The 23,473-nt window shown below is 40.1% G+C and overlaps 1 protein-coding gene across 9 annotated transcripts in view; it reads right to left on the bottom strand.

Moving 5' to 3' along the window:
• DIP2C (disco interacting protein 2 homolog C) overlaps positions 1-23,473 on the bottom strand; it is a 325,086-nt gene that overhangs the window by 150,440 nt on the left and 151,173 nt on the right. The gene's annotated exons all lie outside the window — the stretch shown is intronic.

The raw sequence follows: 23,473 nt of genomic DNA on the forward strand, positions 1-23,473 counted from the left end.
CCAGCCACTCTGCTAAATGGATGCTCAAATAGCACCAATGTATAGAGAAAGCTTCCTGTGGGTTGGTCTGAAATCAATAACTACATGAAAACACCTTCAAATGTTGTTCCTTGATGCAAGACCTTTCCTTGGCGGTGGTTCCAATAAGCAATAAAGGAGGCAAAATTCTCCAGCCCTCTCAGCCAGTGTCCTGAGCCAACCTCTCGCCCCTGCTTAAAAAACAGTGCTTAAAATAACACCTATCCTCTTCACTACCATATCTCAAACTGCTCTACAAAAGAAGTCAACTAAAATATCTGTGGTTTTAAATGAGGAAAGTGAGAGTGAAGCACTTCAAATGATAACCGTCCCGTATTTACCCACGAAAGAAGTGGCAGACTTGGCAAGAGGACCTAAGCTTTTAAAGTTCAAACCCACTGACTCTTCAAGCACGTTTCTTCCCATTTTGAATACTTCTGGCATGCGTTCAAACGAGTGGAACAATCTCCCTCTCTATTGTAATCAACAGCTTCTCAGAAACCAGACAGTAACTATAGATACCACTTCATTAAAATGTTTTAATGAAAAAGGTCTGTATTTCTACTTGAAAATATATTATAAAGTATGAAGAAATTTTTCTTTTAAAGTTTTGCTAAATAAATCACCATTCATTTCCTGTGCTCATCAATACCAAATTCTTATGCATTCCAGACACATGTTAATTTGTGTAAAAATTTGATTTTATTAGTTTTCTATTGCTCTTAAAGGAGAACAGAGATATCCTACAGAGAACCGCCGCTCCACTGCGGTATGCGCAAGTTGGCAAGGCCATTTTTAGTACGAAACTACTATTGGTTGCTCTCCCACACACATGGTAGAACATACACATGCAAATCAATACTGAAAGCTATATATTCTAGGCACTTCTCATGAAATCTGCAGCCATTCCTGCAATAAAAGTTTCTTTTGCTAGTTTCTAAACCTCTAATGTCCTTAATGGGAAGAAATGCAGAGGACAAGCAATTTCTTTGACATCAAAGTAGGAAAGGTAACTATCAAGTGTTATCTCCTGTCAATAATAAGTTTTCATTCCAATCAGTATCCAGACTCACTCTTTTGAAGTTCACCACATAAAGGAATTATTCTGAGAAGGAACAACGGCGACTCCCTCCTCAGCCCACTGTCTCCCCCAAAACATCACCAAGAAAAAGATTTTTTGAGACAACTTAATATGAAATTATTTCCACTTCCAGGAACAAGCAGCAAAATCATTTGGAATTATCACTAATCTTTCTATAATCGTGTCCATCATTACCCTCATAAACAAATTTAAAAAGAAAAACATGCAAAAGCAAAACATAAAATCATCAAAATTTTTATTGTAGTATCACTATTACCATTCTGAGGTGGAAAGAAGTCAACTGTATCATGTAGTTTGGAAAAGTACACAAAACCGATTTATTTATCAGGATTAATTGTATTTGTATTAATTTGTATTTTTTCAGGTAGACTGACTTCAGAATATAAACAGTAGCTGAATTACCATTAAAATACTATTACAATATATGCAAAACTACTGCATTTCAAAGCTATGTTGAACCCATTGTGTAAGCTCCTAATATATACTAAACACAGCTCACCAAAAATTAAATGAACTTAAACTCTGCTCTTATTATCAATTACCATTCACTCAGTTTTTTAAACACAGTATTAAGACCTTTGGTCTATGTCCTTTGTCCCTTTGCAAATTAATGCAATGATTTTACCAGTATCATACAAGAAACAAACCCTTTTCAGTTAGGTCCACCCAGCTTCTCTCATTCCACAGTACAATACTGAATTTAGGCTTAGCTTTTGGAGAATATCAACAGGATTACATGGACCATACTTCCTTGCCATGAGAATACAAGATTTATGCTACTTTTCCATTTTTAATTACCCCTTTTGTCTCTTGAAAAGCCAGCAGACCCCCAGGACTTCGCTGCATGCATTCAAAGTCCACCTCCAAAGACAGAAGGGAAAAGGGTCTCACCCACCATGACCTTTGAGCAGACAGTACGTGTTGGCTTTTCTACTTTCTACATGAACAAGCTCTTCAAAGCCCCTGCACATTTAGACCTCCTCATTGCATCACTCTCTCGCTTTCTTCTCGTGACACCTTTGCCTATGTTTGTGTGGCATTTCCAAGCCACGCTGCAGGGCTGCACAGAACAGCTCTGGGAAACACACCGGTACAAGCCGGGGACAAGGCTGGCAGCAAATAACAGGAAAAAGACCAATGGATGGAGGGACGATGAAGACTCCATCCAGCACTAAGGACACGCAGGAGCAGAAGGAGCACAGGGCTGCAGGGAGCTCTGGGGATGGGTCTCCCTGGGACAAGACACCACCACATAATGTTGGTGGCACCTCTGTTTAGCAGCTCCCTGCAGCCCTCTGCTCTGTCTGCCTGTCTCCTCCCTCGGCTCTCGCCCCATCCCCTGGTCATGGCTCTGTTCCCAAGCACTCTGCCCTGCTCCGCTGCTTCTCAGCTTCATCCCACAGCTCGTCCCCAGGCCCTCCTCCTCCATCTCTTCCTCCTCCTTCTCCTCCTCCTCCTCCTCAGTCCCTTCCTCCCAGGCTGCATTCACTTCACTGCACCCAAGGATTTCAGCCTCCTGTTTGCATCAGCACTCTCCAGGATTTTTTCCTCTGGACATGTTGCTCTTTTCCTCCTCACCTCCACTGGTGCTTTGACAGGCCCCCACCATCGGAGGGGCACAGCTGTATGCCCTGGAGGGTATGGTGTCCGAGGGTCAGAGAGAGAGAGCAAAGCACAAGCCTGAGAGATCTGAACTCACCAACAGCGAGCAAATTTTACGCTGATTTCTTCCCCATCCATATTTAAAATTGACTGTCAAGGCCTGCTGAACAAGAAGCATGCAGCACGCTGATCCTCTTGCCACAAAACAAGTTCATTCCTTATTTCTGCTCTTCCAGAGTCCCTTCAGGCACAGGAAGGAAAATGCCACTTTTGCAATGAAAGGGACAGTACAAATGAAAGACCACCCAACCCTCCAAGGGAGAAGGTTGCCCGGTTGAGTGAGCACAGAACCCGGGTTCTGGCACTCCGTAATCCTGTTCCCATCTCTTTATTCATGATTTGTGCCCCTGGTTCTGCAGCTTCCCAAGTTGCAGATGGCAATGCTCTCCTAAACGGGCGCTCACAGACAGCAAGTATTTTGTAGCTATATTTAGCAAAGTCGCGCTGTAGTGTAAGTTCATTTGACTACGCTCAGCACAACTGCTACTGCTCACATTCTAACCCCCATTCTCTTTGAAAATGTACTGTATTTTTCTCTTTCCTTCAACAGTGTTGGATTTCCGCCTCTTTACAAAGTCAGCGGGGCAAAGCCGGGGGAGGCGGGTCGGTGCAATGTAACCCCAGCGCACAGGCTCATCACAAGCGAGGAAGAAACTCCAGGTAACAGAGAGCCCCTTGGGATACTCCAGGTTGTACAAGACGTTCTGAGGAGTAAGAAATGCCCGTAAATGTTGCAGTCGTTCCCATTATCCTATCCCCTTTCCTGGCCCCTCCATGAGTCAGCTCCACCCATTTATATGCCATGTCCCAGACTGATCATGGAATTACACCTTAAAATGAAAATAATAAAAAGGCGCATTTTAGGTAATCAACAAAATACTCACTTTAGCATTTTGTTGGTGGGAGGGCTATTAAATGTGAAAATACTTCTTATGAAAAGTATCTGTACATTACCACCCTTCTTTAAAGCATTTAAACTTTAAAAGCTGATAGCGCTTAGAAATGCTGGTACCACAGACAAATAAGGTGCTGTTCTTATATAAAAGTTTCCCTTTCAATTGAAATATACATTAGCTGATCTATTACCGCTTCCTGAACACAAACATGTTCAGTCCTGATGGACTGCTACCATGATATATGAAGTAAATTTATTCAAGCAAAAGATAATTGCATTACACAGGGAAAAAAAAAATAAACCAAACCCAATAGAAGACAAATTTCATGAAATCTTTCCTTTTTTCTGGAAGATGTCAGTCCTCCTTACTGATCACAGTCTTTTAGGACACGGCGCAGGTGAAAAGCTAATGATAAAACCAGGGACTACAATCACCTTGTTTAGCGCGGTGAAAACTCAATTTCATGTTCAGTGATCTCGAAGCCTGACTGATGCTGCTGGTTTTCACTACACACGCATGTTTCAAAATGAAATTTCAGACTGGGACTTTGAATTAGTTTAAGGCACTTATGGAAAAATCCGCCACACGAAATAACGCCATCACTAAGTCCTCTCAAACACCAACTAACCCAGAGCTCGCCGGTGAGTGCCTTTCCTTTGCCCATGATTTTCTGCCCTCTAAAGATTCAATTTTCTGTACGGCTTGTTTATTGCTGATGACTCAAATTTAGTGTCAGCATCTTGGCAAGAGGGATTTGAATGAAACAAAGCTCCTCATAAAGAGAACTGTGACTCATTTACTTCTCCCACTCATGATGCAGACAGTCTCCCTGTCTGGTCTCCCAAAAATACGCCAAGAGACAAAGGATTTCATTTTGGATGGTGCAAGCACAGAGATATCAAAACTGCACAAATATATCTCACATAACACGTACATGAACACAAAAATATCTAAGTCAGGAGCCGTTTTCTTTTCCAATGTCTTTTTTAAAAGATGTTTAACCTCATTAGCAGCTTAGAAAACTACTCAGAACTATGATGAAGAAACAAGTGGTAAACTATGGCACAGGGCAGATAAAATAATGGGCTTTGCACACTTTCATTGCAAACAGCATCATAAATTACAGCACTGTTCAAGTACCTTTAAGGAGAGTACACTGTAGCTTAAAGGTTTCAATGATAATTTTACCCATATATAGCCCAATTTTTTTTTTTCCCCAAGGATACATTTTGTTCCTGTATGTTGCAAGCAAAGCAGAAAATGGCTGAACTTCAATGACAGACGAGGAAGAGGGCTCCATGTGTACTTTGCAGCTTATAATGTTTTCTAAAGTGCCTTCTAATTCAGGAAAAAATATTTAAACAGATTATGCTATTAACAGGTAAGATAAACTATATTAGTACTGCTAAAATAACAGATACAAGGTCTTTTGAATTTTAAAAGTATTCCTGTTCAAAATAAATACCTTTCCATTCTTTTCATAGCCAAATTAAGTATTTGTTGCATAATCTGCTAAACTTTTAGTTTTAATTCGAATTCTAAATTTTTAAAAAAATGAGTAGCAAATAATTTTACACAGAAGACATTTTTGAATATCTCCAACTTGAATCCCAGAAGATCCCTTAATGCGTTTCCCCACTTACTTTCAGGTCCCAAAGTCTTCAGCACATTTTTCCAATACCCAAAATGTGCCTGGGCTTCGAAAGAAAGAAGCAAAAAAACCCATAAAAAAAACCCCACCTCCTCAAAAAAAAAACCCCAAAACACCTAGCTGAAGCCAATGAAAACAATCCTGGGGATTTTCTGACTGGGATTCCCAGCGCGGGGCTGAGCGGGGTGGCTGCCAGAGGCGGGACGGGTGGCCAGGCGACGTCCGCGCTGCCGGAGACCCCTCTCCTTTGGAGCTGGAGAACTGTGTGGTCCTCGGGCATCCCGGAGCTGCCCCAGAACAGAGCATCGGATCGGTGCCGCGCTACTTTTATGGCCTGGCTTATTGTAAAGTAAACAGAGGCCGGTGGAACAGTGAAGGTTTCCATTCTCAGTGTCGAGGGTTTATTTCATTATTTAAAGCTTTAACGAACACTTTATATAATGAAAGCAATCCTTGCCATTTTTGGAATTTTATGGCTGTTAGGACCCTTCATAATGTTGTTTTCCTTCCTTTATTGCTTTATAAGGCTTATAGGGCACCCTTGAAGTGTATTTCCTTTTTGCAGCTGCTGGAAGCTCATCCTTCATCTCTCCACTCGCTTTCCTGTTGCCTATGAGGCATTTGCCCGTTCTAGTTATTCTGTCTCTAACACAAACTGCGCAGAGTCAGATCTTGCTCAAGATAAAAATAAAATACAATTCTGAAAAGCATGCCTAAGGAAACATTCCTGATAAATGTTATTTAATAGACAGGCTTTATATTTTGAGTTCGAAATGTTCCCTAAAGAAAGATAATTACAGCAGTAATTCCACTTATCATTATTTAGAATTTACAGTTCAGAGCAAATCAGACATTTCCATAAACGCTGCACTGGGCTGAGTACTGCAAATTTTTGTCCCGTTTTTTTCCCAGCCCTGAAAATGTCTTGGGGAAAAAAAAAAGGGGGGGAGGAGGAATAATTCTAAAGGAGGAACGTATAATAAATGTATGAAACAAAATCAAGAATACATTATCTGAACCAGTCTGTAAGCATATGTGCTCCTCTGGGCAGAAAAATATACCCAGGCTTTCCAAAAAGGAAAAACCTGCAATATCTAAGTAAAATGATAAAACTGATAAATGGGGAAATTTCTTATTTTGCCACTTCTCTATGAAGCAGCCTATGGAAATAAGTCTCCTGCTTGTGACCTTGTCTTTTTAAGTATTTATTTTTTCATTACTTTGGCCCTTACTAAGTTTAACCAAAAAAGTCCAAATGGATTTTGGAAGAGAATGCAAATCTTCTAAAAAGCATCAGATTTCTAAATCCTTCATCCATAATTTTGCACCACAGTGTAACTGCAGAGCTCTTCACAAATTTCAACTCAGAACAGAAATCTGGAACTCCTATTTTCATATACTAGGTAAAAAAAAAAAGAACGGGTTTTACCTGATGTATTGCAACTTTCTCCCTTTTGATTTGGGTTCACCATAAAGCTTTTGTATTTGAGATTAGTTATGCTAGTCAATAATAGAAGTCTTCCAGCACTACCCAAAATCATTTTATTTTACCCTAATGTGGGTTAAAGACATTACATTGATTTAAAAAAATAGGTATTTAGAGCAGTTGCACTATAGTATTAGAATGCCAAAATGTCCAAATCTCTTCCCACAGTTTTTATAAAAATAGAACCTCTTCTGGGCAGAAAAAGCCCTTCATGCAAATGCAAATTTCCACATACTTTGACAGTTGGATGCAAACGCAGAAAAGCCCAGATTCCTTAACTACCACAGGGAAACTGAAGTAGGAATACTCCTTTTCAGACAATTAGAAGACTGCTAATGGTTGTGGAAGAATATTGAGGAGTTGTAAGTAGTTGTGAACAGGGACCTGAATTACCATAATGATTATGCTGACCATAATGTCCTTTAAAACGCATCACTTGGGAGATCATCAAGTTCAATAATCAGGTCTACCATCTTAGTACACCATGTTTTGTTACATGACACATATGATTTTGAAGAATTAAAAAAAAAGAGGTTATCATTTACGAAGGGAACACAAGTGTCTTCCGTGACAATATTCACATTTTTCTGTTGAAATGACAGTGCTGACTTCTACTAAGTCCAGTTAATAAGTTACTTCCTACTACTTCTTTCAATTCAACCACGTCAATCACAAACTCCATCACCAATGTTCAAGAATCCTAAACACCTATTGCCTACTGACAGCATCATCTGCTTTTGTATTTCCAACAGTTGAGACACAAATCTACCATAAACTCGGCGTGCCCAAGTATAATGTGAACCATGCTATGTGATGCTCTAGAAATCCCCCACACATCTACAAGTTCTAATAAGCAACTCTTCCAACAACCTAACCCACACTCCTGTTACCTCAGCTCCAGTCACAAGTTATGGTGCTTTGCCAGGCACCACTAACTCCGCAGTTTTTTTTAAGCTTCCAAACAAGAGTAAAATAACTCTAGTTTTTTTCAAACAAAACCTAAAGTATACAAACATATTATTTTTAAAAGCATTCAAAAGGGAATGACCTCCTCAGACACCCAGGCCAACGTCCTGCTATGTAAGAACAGCTGATCAAAGTGAGCACCCTTCCTCTGAGTGACAAGTGCTGCAGTAATAACGTCAAACAGTTGCTTACGTCTCTGTCTCAGCAGATTTTTAACTACTCTCTGCAAAATAAAACTGCTTTATTTAGAGTTCCCTTCTCAGAATGCCCTCTGAAGGATGGTTATCTACAGATTTACGGAAGAGGTGAGATGTTGCTTCAGATCTCCTCTCGATGAGAATGGGAGTTTAATTTTACGTGCTCAAACACGTGCATTAAATTAAGGCACCTTCTCCAGTTGTATTTTGTGAGACAGGCTGGAGATGGTCCAAAGCATAGAATAAGTCCCCTAAATTTAAAAAAACCCCACACCTCTTTCTAAAGTGCTTCTTCTTGGCTTTCAATTATGTTCTTGCTAAATGGCTGTGATGAACCCTCGTGTTATTTTACCTGGGAACACGGGTTTCACTAAGCAGAAAAGCACTTACAACTAAGACACAGCAAGAATTAGCGTTTAGGTGCATTTTAGGGATCTAAACAACATTCTCTGATCCACATCCAACAGCCCAAATAAGCCAAAACAGGTACAAAATTGTGTTACTTTTTCTCACGCAGTTGAAAGGTAATTCTGTTATTACTGCTAGACCCACAAAACACCACACTCAGAAATTCCTGAACTGTAAGACCATAGGACACACATATCGATGCTGCCTTTTTAAGAAACCTGCTCATAATTTTGTGCCTCAGAACTTTGCTTTAGCAGAACATTAGATGCCAGCTCCGAAGAGATCACCTGAAGTACTGCTTGTGTCCCAGTGCAGGTTGGTGCCGACCAGTGAGACAGAACGTGGAGACTGTGTGTGGAATAGGCAGAGGAACCCGAGAGAGATGCCTTCACTGGAGAAACATTGCAGGGGTACGGATTATACTTTTATTTATAAACCTCGTCGCCCTCTTTCACTTGAGGAAACCCTGACCTCCCATTTTACTAACCTTATCCTTCAGGAGGTCTTAAAAGGTGTCAGACAGGTACATGGCAACTTCTTTGTCACTGGGTCCAGATCCCTGTACTGCACGAGAGCATGTCAAACCCTTTCAGAAAATAATTTAATTCCATCTGGAACTAAATTCAGCTGGACTCCTTTTTTAATTCCAAGCTGTTACAGCATCGTCTTTACCTTTTTTGCAATTTTTCCATTGATCTGCATCTTTTCAACTTGAAATAATTCTTTTCCATTTAACCCTGTTATCACAGGTTTTCCTGGCCTCCAGGCAGACAAACTTTATTTGTCTAAAAAAGTAAGCTACCTTAACAAAGCAAGAGATCAGGCCAGTCTTGTACAACCGATCTTATCAAAGATAACTTAGGCTGTATTTTATCAAGTTTTCCTCCTGTCTCTCACTAAATTTCCTTCAAAATGCATTTAAGCATCTCATTTCATTAAAATGAGACATGTGGCTCAGATCATCTTTTCTTCCCATTCCTAAACATCATTACTAGTCACTACTCATAAATCTCACTGTGCCACTTACCATTTGAGAATTACAAATTCTTACCGCTGGACTTTCCCCCAACAGTTTTTTTTGCTTGTACTATTCCACTGCTGACATTATCTAGTTGCCTACTTCAGCAAGTTAAAGTTTTTTTTCTGTTGTGATTAATATGTAATAACCACTATCCAAACTGTTTCGAAAAAGATAAAGGCTTCCCAAACTGCACAGTTCCTGGAAGTATTTATTTTCCAACTAACCTGAGAAAATTAAATATTCACTGCAATTAATTTGTAATTCAAAGAAAACCCAGTTCAGATTTTTAACCAAATCTGGGCCTCAAAACTAAGGAAGATGTATGCAGAACAAACTGATCTATCTCAAATTATAAATATTAGAATATGCCTGTCCTGGTAATGCAAAGTAAATGAAATCTGTCTCTAGTCTCAAGAAATCAAAAAAATTAATCCTTATTTTACAGCCTGCAAATGCAATTTAGGCTGATATTTTAAAAAACATTTTGTTGACAGCTTATTTGATGCAACAGACAGATACAATAAAACGAACGGCTATTTAAAGGCATCCGCAATAAGTGAACTGCAATACATGTTGATAAGGTACCCAGATCACTTCATCTTTTCTGTGTAAAAAACTACATTTGAAAACTGTCGCTAGCGTAACTTCTGCATCAACCAAAGTACTGAAATTCCACTCTTGAAAGAAATAACGTAAAATGTATTCATGTCATTTTCCCACTTTGTTACAGAAGGACCTCAAACAGCAAGATGAATTAACATCATCTGGTTACTCAACTTGATTCCAAGCGCGTTACTAGAAGAACAGAAAAGCCCAAAAGCAGCTCGCTGTTCTCCTGGTATGTGGGCAAAGTGTTTATGAAGCACTGAAAATATGCATCCTTTGACTCAAGGACTTCTATTACCCAAAGGCTGACTCAGATCCTACTCTCTCAAGTCTGCAGAACAACCCGAAAGGAAAAATAGTTGCATGCCTTCAATCACCTCAAGACACAATCGATGTCCCTGTTCTCTACAGCATTCACAATATTTGACAATTCCATTTTTTCCCTGCTGTAGCACCTCTGAAGGCTCCTAAAGGTCCATGACATTATTATAGACCTAATGTGACAGCTCATACTGATGCTAGCACACAGCAGCTGTTCTCATAGGAGGAATTACCCTCCAGTGCCTCTAAAATATGGCACTTGGAAATCTGCAAGTTCCTGCTAGGTCCGAGGCACACACTTCTGCGCAGCTGGAAAATCAGATCTCCATACTCTCATCCTTCTTATTTTTCTCCATTTCCAGCTTACAGCTACACTTGATCAAGATATAGAAATTCGCTGTGGTAAGCCAGATGTGCAAACATTTTTTTTTCTTCCTCAGTTCTGAGTTCATGTTTTATTTCATATGTTAATGAGGTTATTCTGTGATTTCTGTAGCCTTTTCCCTCAGATTTCAAAAATAATAGAAGATTTCAAACCCAAAAGAAGCCACTGCTTTCACATCTTTCGTACATTCTTTCATGCAATCTAGAGTTCTTTTAAAAAAGAAGATGGAATTAAATCATTGCTATACTTAATAAAATAAAAGCAAGCAAACTTTTACTGAGTAGTGTTCATTTTCGTCTGTACTAGAAGCCAAAACTAGCAACGCCTCTCTAGCAGGCACGTGTCAGCAAATGTCATTTCCCATGATGATAAAGTTCAGCACTTGAGTTTGGCTCCCATGGGAAGGGCTGGTGGTTTGGAAGTAGAAGTTCCTGAGAAAACCCATGAATGCATGTTTTTATCAATACGTCGAAACAGATATTGTTCTGCTCTTGTTCTTCAATTGTCATAAGCTAACAGGTAACTAATCATTATCACAAATGTTTCTTAATTCACTGGTTTGCAGGAATTCCCGTTGTGGCTTACTTCATTTTGTGAATCAGTAGGTAAATTGGCAAACACGACAGCCTGAGGACCGAAGGAACACCAATAACATACCTTACAAAAGCCATCAGTCCGTTTGTTTTTACAGTTACAATACAGCTATACTTTATAAGTGCCAATAAAGATTACTTAACACACAGAAAAACAACACGAGACTTCATTTAATACCCTGTTATTAAGTTCTAGCTGGGAAATAGGACTAGCAGAGCCTGGGAAGGTAGCCATTTTAAAGAAATTAAGAATGCAAGAATTAAGGTAGGATTTACATCCTCTTGTAAATATACACAAAACACTGACTTATCAGTGTAATTCAGGTAGCAGATACAGGTAGATTGTTTTGGACAGAAATGCACGTGACCAACACGCACACATCAGCTATCAGCCTTCAAACTTGGACACTGAAATCCAAGATCCCTAGTCCTGCAATTGTGTCTTCAAGCATCTGTTTGGCCCCCACATGCTGCTGATCCGAGTGCCCAGCATGGGTCGACAACTGTCCTGAGAAAGTCAGGGATGAAGTATCAGCTGAAGTGGTACCCTTGCTTGCTGTCCTACACAAGCAGATCCACGCGTCCCAACACACCTCCTCTGACTGTAAGTCCACATCAGCAAAGGAATACACCCACTCACATCAGCTGGCGGCCCAGGCAATGTTTAAGAAATAACTTGAGAATCCTGAAATACTAGGCACAGCCCATGCTTTTATTTTCTTCTGCTTACTTCTTATCCAGATTTCACATTTTATTCTTTCCTTTCTTCTCCTTTCCAGTGGGCTCTGATGCTGTAAGGCTGTGTGAGAATCACATTTTTGGTGATCTTCATTCCTTTCTGTCTTGCGAATAATCAGCTGCTCAGCTCTGCTTCAGGTCATGGGTGGCCAGATCCGGGTGGCCACATACCACCGGAACCCTGGCCGGCTACACTCAGAACTGACGACCCTAGAGCTGCATTGCAAAGGTCTTTAATCACCCTTTTGCTGCTTAATGCTCACAAAGCTTATAATCTTTTTTTAATTTACCTTCATTAGTCATCTGCAATCTCAGATATTGCTCATTCTAACATCCTCTTGGATCAGTTGCTGTCCAGCTAAGGCTTACGAGGGCCGAGGTTGACATCAGACCTTGCAACTGCTCCCTTCTGCGCACAGTCTGGAAGTTTCTCTGCCTGGCCCACTTAGAAATGCCTCACGGTTTTCATCTGATGTCACCGCTACTGTACATGTTACTTGCAAGATGCTAAAGGTATGATTTCTTACCATAGTAGTACTGCAAAGCCCATCTCCCCATCCAAACATCTCTCTTTTCACTACAGTCTCCAATTTTATAATTCGAACATGGACAGCACAACTAGAATCAGAAGCTTTCAGTAACTAAAAGGTGATTCCCATCATATTTATGTAACCAAAACAGTAAGAGACATCTGAAAACCTGTACGTTTACGATGGCAAGATACAGCATCTTTGTGTCTTCCAGAAGACAAGCAATTGCTTTTGCCACGTCTCTAATAGTGTCATGCTTTGGATGTCTGAAGAGGTAGTTATTAATTTTTATGGCTAGAAGAGTGTAAGAAACACAGGAATGATCACACTGGATTCCATCCAGTGTAAGAAACAGAGGAATGGTCACACTGGATCCCTTCCAATGCTCTTTCATGTCTTTCAGCACTTAATAACGTGGTTGCTACTTAGAGGACAGAGTAAGGTAAAAAGTTTGAAGTGGAAAATGTAAATAATTGATCCTCCTTCTCCTCTCAGTGTCCTTTGATCAAAAGCTATTAGAGACTCACCTAAACCTCAGGGCATGGCATTGCAAAAACCTTCTGGCATTCACTGCTACAGCTCAGAGTGTCTTTTCCTGCCCAAATAAAACTGGAATCCCGTTTTGAATCTTGCTCAAGTCTTGGCTGAAGTCTTGGCCTCAATAACTTTCTATGAAGAATTAATTCCACAATGTAATTACACTCAGTGTGAATTTGCCAACTTTTAAGTTAATTAAATATCCCCCTACCCTCTGCCACGAAAAGGGTCATGACATACCTTCTCTCCAGCACTCATTACTTGACACACTTTTGTCAGTTCGTTCTCGTTTGTCTCCTTGCGAGGTAATTAATTCCAGATTTTCAACACACTTTAGATACAGATTTTTTCCATGCTGCTCATCATTCCCATCCTGCTGTCACAGCGACAGGCCAGTTCCCCTGTGGGTGAGGCAAGGCAGAGGGTAGCGCAGGGCGAAGCGCCTGGCACGATGCTCCAGCCTGGGGTTTCCCAGTGCTCCCAGCACCAGCCCTGCACAGCGCTGCCACTTACCCCAACTACTGACACCCGTGTCCATGTCTCTCTTCTGACCTGACTGTTTCCATCTAAAACACTCTAAATGCAAGACTTTATGCCAGAGTGAGTTTTTACTACGCATTATCAGCTCCCAAAAGCAGACATCAGCTACATGTAACTGAGAAAACTTGACAGATCTGATTTTATAGTGAGGTTAAGACTCAGGCGGTCCAAGGCCAGAGGTTTAAAATAAAAATTATTCATCCTGACACACAGATCACACACAGAACATGTCTGGAGTACTTCATACATCCAAATAAAGACAAAACTTATTTTAGATTTATAATATTATATGCATTAATTAATTCTATATTACACATATATATATAAGCTTTCCTTATGATGCTTGTGATTTTAGTACCATCAGTCATTATGTTCTCATTAGGACTGAGTGCTTCTGTTGGCTGATTGGCTTTTTCTGCTTTATACTTCCCCCTCTGCTTTCCTCGGCTGCCTAGTTCTGACTTTGCAGGGCTCTGATGTAAAACCCACTTCTTCTTTAGGACGGCACATCTTCTTTGGTTCTTTTCTACCCCAAAACCTCTGGATTGAAGCTGCGTGGTTTGAACATCCACTTGAGCCTAAGCCTATCTTGTTTGAAAATATTAAAACCGGAAGAATAAGAGGGTTGAAGAGACTGCAAAGACAAAGACAAATTTTTGCTTCCTCAAAGTTAGAAAGAAGACTTTAGCTAATAAAAGAATGAATCCCTTTTCCCCTTGCTTCTCGTTAGGATTCTGTTTCAAATCTTTCAACAACAAAAATAACATTGCAAGCACCACACTCTTATTAAACCCTTGCCTGCAATTCCTCTCCAAAAAGCGGTTAATGTAGTGGCAAATAGATATATATTTTTAAAATATTCTGTGATTTTAAATCTGAGAAGCACATACAGTTTCCTTTTCTTTATTTCTCTGAAATGCAATACATATATATGCATTTCATGGATATAATGAAGGGGACTGAAACTAGAGAGACTGGAGGGCAGAAGCAGAAGAGAGGGAGCAATGTAGCACTCCAAAACAGACCAACTGCATGTCTTCTCCCTAGTGGCTATTTTCCAGCTTCCTAGAAGCTGGAAGAAACAATACCAGAACAGTTTCCATGTGAATCTAAAAAACAATGCAGCCAATCCTCTACACCCAAAATATTTGCTTGTTACTCCTACAGAAGAGTTCTGCACAACTACAGGATTACCGTAAAAAACTCAAATGTAAATGTTATATAAATGACATGAAATTAGTGCCCACCTCAGTAAACCCGAGAAATAAATTCCTGAAATCTCCGAAGTCCTTAATTTTTCAACTTGTGTTTGCACTGGTGTTTAAGTATTTGTCTTATGTAAAGGTTTCTGAGACTCCTTTCGCACAAAATTATGCTATGACATAAAATCACTAACTCCTTGGACTTGTAAATGCTGAAAGGGCACGAAATAACAGAGAATGCTAAAGCCGCAACCAGGGTCATGATTACCTGTGTACTGCAGGCATGTCCCGCTAAGACTGGCTGATGCCTTGAAAATTTTGGGCGAACTCAGGAGTGGCTCTGTAGGTCTCTTTACCTACCAGTGAGCCACTGCTGGTAATAGTTGACTAAGAGAAGGAGCATGAACAACTAGGATACAAGTCTAAATTTTTTAAAAATATATACTGACTACAATGTTTTTATTAGGTTAAGTTCCCACCTGCCAAAAGAGCTTCTATAAAGCTAACAGCTCCTAGGAACAAACACTGAAATGTCTTTCTGTTAAATTATATTAATTTACAAAACTGAGACTCTGACTTCTTCAGACCGAGAAACCACCCTGTTTCAGTGCTGACCTGTTCTGGGGAGAGCACTTTTCTCTCCAGTGTCTAAGTAATGTAACTGCAATATAAGGAACGCATAACAACAAACAGCGCATTTGTACCTCCACTATGAAAAAACACTTGCCCTGAGCTTTATAAATCAGGCTGTGTATACATTTTTACTCTTTAACCTCTGCAAGCCACGTGTCAAACAGCCCCTTTAAAAATCACAAGTTTTTGCAAAGTCAGGCACTGCATAATGGCTTTTTTTCAGAAGTTATACTCTACATACATATGTATGAAGAAATTACAGAAAAAAGCAGCTCAGCTTATTTGTCTTTTGGTCACCTAATCAAAAAGGTGACTGGATTCATTTTTACCATATCAATGAAGTCACTGGAGAGCAATCACATTTTTTTTCCATGTAACAGATGAATGACCTTTGCCGTGGACTCAACATAATGAAAGACAAGCCCATGCTTCTTGCAGGTACACCAAGGCCATGGTTCACTCCTGCTTGTGTATGTAGGGAACATGACGTGTACTGCAGTAGTGCTCGCTGTCTTTCCACTCTCAGGGTATATAAAGAGGTGAGACAAGAAGGGTGCCTGCTATCCATGATTAGGAGGCATCGCAAGGTATCCTTCATTTCCCAAGGGAAATCACTGCCCTAATACAGCCAAAGTATTTAACACTACATGTGACGATTACAGGGTGGGACACAGGCCTTAGTTAAAATACATAAAAACCAATCGTGCATCCCGGAAATTCAACTCAGTAATTTTGTTGGCCACAGAGTTTCATAGATCTGTCCCCAGCCCCCCTACCACCTTCCCTCCTCCAAAACGTTGTTTGATACTTTTCTTGTCATTTTATGAAGTTTCTCTTTATCCTACAGAAAACGGCACTGCTTGCTTCGATCTCAGAATTTGCCAGGTCTCTGCGGAGCCTCCCCTAGCTCGCAGTGATGTTATTACTAGGGATTACATAGGAGACAAACTTCCACATCCAAATCTGCACTGCCTTCAGTTTTCAGTTTTTCAAGCAGGCACTGCTTCCAGCTGCAAGGTTTCCCCACAAAGCTGAACCTGAGAGACCTGACTCTGCCCTGTGACCCTTTCTCCCCTCCATCTGTCCTCCTGAAGAAGGATCATGGGAGTTCTCTCTCCTTATGCAGTGACCGCAGGGCATGGCTCATCCACTGGTGGGTTTTCAGAGATGGATTCACCAGGCGTTGCTCCCAGGCAGCGTGCTTGCACTGTTCCCAGCAAATCTGCCAACTATCTAATCCTAGAAAGATGCTCAGGTAAGAGGCTACTTACTTACCCGGCCACCCCACCAAGGCAGGACTAACGGAATCTGGTAAAACTCAGGCTGCAGCCTCCTGCAAAGCTATGGGTGGCACTGGCTACCTGATAAGAGTGGAAAGTAATGTAATAATGGAATATAAATATATATATTCCATTATGTATTTATTATATATAACAATAAATATATAAATAAATAATAAGTTAATGCATTATATATCATAAATGGAAACAAAATAGTAATGGGAAGTTCCTGTTACAGTTGTCAGACATCAAGGAAATCTAAAACACAGAACCACAGTAAACTTAAAAAATAGAGCAAAACTACCTTAGGTTCCAGGACAGGAAAGGAGGGACAAGGGGAACCTAGATGTAACCTGGGGACCCAAATACTATTTTAAACCACCTGCAGATCCTCCTTTCAACCTCAACCTGTTCTGTTTCAGCTACAGGCAGACAACCTTCAGTCTGCTCCCGCTGTACTCCAGGCACCGCTGAGCCGCCCAATCTGAAAGACATTAAGAGCACGACTCTGCCACTGCTCCCTTCTTAAACTTAAAAACAAGTCACAGGATGGAGACTTCAGTTCTGGCTGAGAAAAATGAGCTGCACGGGCAGAGAGCTGAGGAGAGCGAAGGAGATGGATTGCAGATCTGTGAGCCTCGGCAAACAACGCTTTTCTTCTTTTGTTCATGAAAATTCAAAGCTTCAATAACAATGTTACATTGGACAACATGGAGGCTGGCTGTGTTCATTTACACAAACCTGACTCGGTGTTACACTTCCTCTTCTTTCAGCCACAGCCTCTGTTTCTTGCAAGCAGCAATCCCAGTACAGACCCAAAAAAACCCTCCGAAAGCTCAGCTTTCAGTCTATTGTTCTGTAGTAACTTGCATCTGTAATTTTCTCTCACAGAAATAAATGCTAATGTGCCTGAAAAATGTGACTTAATTTTGTGATGTGAATGAGTTTTCCTATGTAAATCTCTCTTTTTATTAATTTATACGCTATTCTTTCTAAAAAATAGAAACTATTACTGCATTCTAGTTCCAGTTCCAGAGTGAATACTGAGATTTATACTCCAAATTTTACCACAGCGTGACACAAGGGAACCGTTCCAACTTCCCCTCCCAATTTTACTAACAACAGAAGTCTTTTGTCCACGATACACTCAGCATTTAAGATGGATGCAAAAAGACGGATGCTCTTACTAAATGTGAAATAACATAAATGAAATACTACACAGCAAAAATACATTTCTGCATGCTTCACAAACCCATGTAAGAAACTCTTGGTCATAGGTGCAGAAGGCTTTGACATGTAAGTCATCAAAATTCTATCTCATAAGAGGAAAAATAAGGAAGATGATTTATCCCCAAATTCCTACCTCTTTGGCACCCAACCATAGGCAAACTGATGGCAAATCACGGTTTTATACAAATCTTCCTTCAGCTGCTCCAGAGAAAGAGCAGGGCAATTCAGAAGAAATATGAATTTTAAAAAATAGTAAAATAAAATAAAGTTCTTTAAAGGAAGGAACTACGCTACAAATAATTATAGATAAATATTCACTTAGAGAGCAAGACTACAGAAGGACAACTTTAGAGAAGCAATGGTATGTGAGATGTTGCGTTCCCAAAGCAAGTAACACAGAAAGCATTTCACCTTTTTGTATTTGCATGCATACATAGGTTCTGCTGAGTGGCACAGGACCGGAATTTTGATGAAATTGTTTTTCAAAGCACATACCACCCCCATATTGGAAATTACAGGCTCAACACACCCATCTACCCATGTGTCATTTAGATGAGGTGTTTGATACGCAGTAGCCCTTGTCTCCTTCAGTTTGAGGCCAGAGTGCAGGATCATTTTCACCGCGCTTCTATATAAGACTGTGGCAATACCCCATTTAAATGTTTCCCCTAAAGTAATGAGTGATTATCAACAACATCACAGCATCATATCCTCGTTATAGTTATTTTAGTACATGAGGAAATAAAGTAAGTGTGACTTGCCTAAAGTCATGTAGACAGTCCATGGCAGTGAAGAGAACTGAATGTAGATCTCCAGCCAGTGTGCTACCCATCCTATTAAATTATCCTTTAAAAAAAGCAGAATATTCCCAAGAACACGATGTTTTCCTTCCTTTCCGATGATTCAATGGATCCTGCGTTCCGTCTTTCTTGCTTTCATAGGTCACCAGGCTATGCAAACAGCTTGTACCGTATGAGCAAAAAAGACAGTTTAGAAAACGCATGTTGAATTTGGCTAGACTGAGACTGTACATCTTTTTTTAAGTACAGAGGCTGACAACTGCCTGGGCCCCACTGATTTTCCTTCTGACCTACATGCTCTTTTTGAATAATATCTGACAACGCTCTTCTATAGTCCTGGCAAGGTTGATTGCGTATCATTACTAGCTCAGTCATGTTTTTGTTGGAAAAAGCTATAGGACGAAGAGCAAATCCATTAATGATAGAGATTCACATCTTCTCGGAAGAAAGGACCTGTCCCAAGAGGTTGCATTCAAACGTCTCCTCCATAGAGAATAATGTTAAATACTGAGCTGTAGTAAACATCACTGCCTGGCAAAAGAACATTAGAGCAACATGAAAAACAATCTCAACTCATCTTTTTTTATATAATAATGTACCTACTGCAATTCAAGAAGAGAAAAATGCATGAATTATTGGAAATAAGCCTATGAAATATAATGAGAAATAACCAGAAGCCAAAAGCAAACAGATAGTAGGAATCATTAGGAGAGAATGAGGAACCTCATACCTACAACATCATAGAAATTCGTGGTGAGCCTCATCCTGCAGTGTACTTAGTGGTAGTCACCTCACCTTAGAGAGGATGTATCAGGGAGACGACAACAGGGAGGGTGAACAGACCTGTGGAAGCATTTCTGTATATTGAAAGTCTTTGAAGACAAGTTCCCTCCAGGAGATGTGACAGTTCTATATAATCGTGAGTAGCAGACACATGGCGACACAAGAGTTTCCCATTTAACTAATAGGAGAAATGGGTACCAAGGAACTACCAAGCAACAGATTTAAGAGAAACTGAAGAAAGAAGTACTGTTCTAAATTGCATGTCACTTCCATACGGAACTGGTTGCTCTATCATGTTGTAAAGGACAACAGTAAGATTAGCTGCAAAAAGAATCTACAGAAATAAGAGTTCCAGACATACGTTGGACCAGATATAAAATGACTTATGCCTCTTACTTTCAGAAACTAGGAGGCTCTATGAGGGGCAAAGTCACATTATACCTGTCTTGCGCTATATTTTTTGCCTTATCTGTAACTGGTGGGTGATGAAGCAGAGACAGGCTACTGATGAGATGAATGATTTCTGCAATGCAGTACAGCTGTTGTGGTGGAGTTCTCTGATCCCCTGGTTCCTCCCTTCTAATGAACCTCCTTTCACCATGGGCAGAGTGCAGAAACTGCTGTTTGCACTGGCTAATCTCTTCAAAATGGATAAACGTCAACTGCCATCGACCAGGGAGTCTCATCAAGAAGCCCGCAGCCCCTCGCAGATACCAGCTGAATCACTGCTAAGTGGATCTCAGGTACTGTTTGGAGCACAAGAGAAGGTTGTCACCTGGGGCCTTCTCCATCATCTCTTCTTATCAGAGTGTGTGAGATCAATGGTGGAAAGCAATGAGTCACGTGGCTACCTGGACACTGCCGTCAAACTGCCAGCACTCAGTTTAAGAAGGAGCAGGAACAAACAGCAGTCTGTTTTCTCCAGGTTCTCGCCATGAGGGAATAATTTCTCCCCTTCCCTTAGAGATGATGTAATTCAAACTTTCAGTCTTCCAAGAAGTGGAGAGTTGGAAGGACGCGTGGCTATTCACGTCATTCCAGGCGCAACCATTTCATGAAGCAAGAAGACAAATCATATGAATTAGGCAGAGGAATTCCTGCTACATTTGTATGATTTGTATTTATGCATGCAAAGCACTAGCATGGGTATTTTTGGCAAATGAAGGAGAATACAAATTAAAGTACATATTAATCATACATTATATCTTCAGTCTAAACTAGCAGGTATGGTCATTTTATATATGAACATATTCTTGAAGCTGCAGGATACTAATTTAAAAGACAAGCAATTCAAAGCTTCCTTGGTTGACACTGCAGGTAATGAGATTTTTTTTCCCCTGACATCTTGTGTTTCATCTTACCTCATAACTAAATAATTTAGTGTATTTTTAAATATATATATATAAGTATTCTAAACAGTAAGCTGTGCATGACCTACTTATTTTGAGTTTCCAATTTAAAAATAGATATTCCAGGAAAAAAATATTTCCTACGCAATTTTCAACAGAAGGAAGTTGGTTTAATCCATGAAACAAAGCCTTGTGAAGGTGAGACACACGCACCAGTAATCATGAGAAATCTTTTGAACTGCAGTACTAATTCTGAGAAATGAGTTTTCAATTAAAAAACAAAATTTCCCATGTGACTCTTATCAGTCGCTAAAGCACCTGACAGCTTCAGCCGATATCAGTGACAGGTCACCCCACAAAGGATGTTGAATGTGCAACTCGTATATAATTGGCTTGATTGTAGGTATTTGCATATATATAAAATTCAGGCTGATGTGAAGACTTCATCAGCATGAAATGGAGGTGGCTGCATTCTCCATGCATGACCAAAGCTGTGAGGACACTCAAAGACTTCAATATAATGAGTGTCTTAACACTTTCACAACCTCTGCTGAGCGCGCAGGGTCTATAATGGCAGCTGGATCATCTGCAGGTTTTATTACTGCTCCACATTTACTCTGTCCATGCCCTTCTTCCCTCCCACTAAAAAATAATTAAAAAAAAAAAGTCAGCTGAGACAATTATAAAGGATTTCAAGGCTGTTGGAAAATGGTCCAAGTGCTTAAATTTCAAGAGGCTTCTAGAAGGCCCTTTGAAGTTTGCAGAGGAAGTCTCCGGAGCCTCCACGGCAGCGCCTCTGAAAGCACGTCTGCGGGACAGGGAGTGTGACCACTCTGGGGGAAAAACCACCCAAGGAACTTGTCAGAAGGTTGGAAGAAAAAGAAGGAAAAAAAAAGGAGTGGTTAAATAGAGTGGGTAGCTAGTCTGTAAGCCCCCCTCTCCCTCCCCGCTGAGCTACAAGATGGCTCAAGATAAATCGCATGCTACCTCTGAAACACTCACGCACAGGATCACTGGTACAGGTAGTCCCATCTCTGATGAAGGTATCCCATGAACAAACCTCCTTGCTGTTTCCAAAAACAAAAAAGAGCAGGGAATGCCTTTTTCTGCTGTACAATTTCCACTTACACCAAAAAATCTCGCAAACCGGTAAGAATTTATATTGGCTTTTGAGCAGGCAACATTGAAGAAGGTAGACAGGCATATGGAGCCCTGCAATGTGTGCAGAAGGAGCTTCATGGGTACCACTGGTTTAGAATAAAGCTCTGACAAGGAAAAGAAGTCTTTCCCTTGTTGCTTTACACAATCCACTAACAGGGGGGTTTAACTTTCTGGAGATCCACAAGCCCTCACCCCTGCAGGCAAACGAACTCTATTCCTCCATATGAAGCATGAGTTCAAGTATCTCTGCATCTGGCTGTCTCTGCCAGTGCCCACATTGATATCGTGTGAGTTTTTGAGGGTAGAACTATTCAAAAAAGGGAAAGAATTGAATATAAACTGACGGCATTACATAGTATAGATCCGAGTGAGAATGTTTAGAAAGCACAGATGTATGCTCACCGTTATCTGAGACTGGAAATATTAAAACTGAAAGGAGTTAGAAATGAAGTAGAGCTGGTTTCACTGGTATTATAGGACTTTTTAAAAAAATTACATCTCCTTCCTGCGTGTAGGATAGATGGTGTTGGATCAGGATGAAATTTCTCTGCATTACAGAACTTCAAAATGGTGCACCTCACAAATTTAACATCCATGGGAGGTGGAATATTTCTAGAATATATCCCTTTTACATTTTACATGAAAACACAAAATACAAGCCACAGAGGGGATGGCAACTAAAGTAAAACGAAAACTACAACTACTGCCAAGTTCAAGAGAGTTTGATTTTGAAAAATAAAGACAGAAACCTTAAAGCCCAGACCTGGATTTTCTTGTTAAGAAAGTGAGTGATTTTCCAGGCTGCACTGTATTTGAGATGTTAACAAAAATATGCCAGAGACCAATAACAAGGTTACAGTCAGGAACTTTAAAGTTTTTAAGCAGGCAAAAGAAAGCTGTAAAACATTACAAAAATACTTTTCTAAAAGGTTTAAAATGGAGATTATGCATTTATCAGATACTGAAGCATGATTTCCAGCCTACACCTCAGAAACAAAATGGTAAAGCATTTCCAAAATGTCTCACGACTAACATCTACCAAGAAACAAAAGATGAAACCATGCAAAGGGACACCTTCTCTCTCTCTCTGCATCTCTGAATCAAAAAGAATGGGGAGTTATTATAGAAAGACATTTGGATAAGCAAGCAATTAATGTTTTAAATAAACTTTTTTGAGTCAATGGTTTCAGAAATGTGAAGTGACACTTCAGAAATTGTTCGACCTCCCCCATTCCTTTGCAAGATTAAAATAGCTCATGGCTTCAGAGCTGTCTCAGAAACATTATTTTGCCTACACAATTTTTGCCTTTCCATTGCAATGCAATAAAAATAACCCCCTATCTAATATAGAAAAAGGGTGCAAAATATTTCAGATAGT

The sequence above is a fragment of the Larus michahellis genome, chromosome 2 (assembly GCF_964199755.1).
Source record: "Larus michahellis chromosome 2, bLarMic1.1, whole genome shotgun sequence".
NCBI classification, from domain to species: Eukaryota; Metazoa; Chordata; class Aves; order Charadriiformes; family Laridae; genus Larus; species Larus michahellis.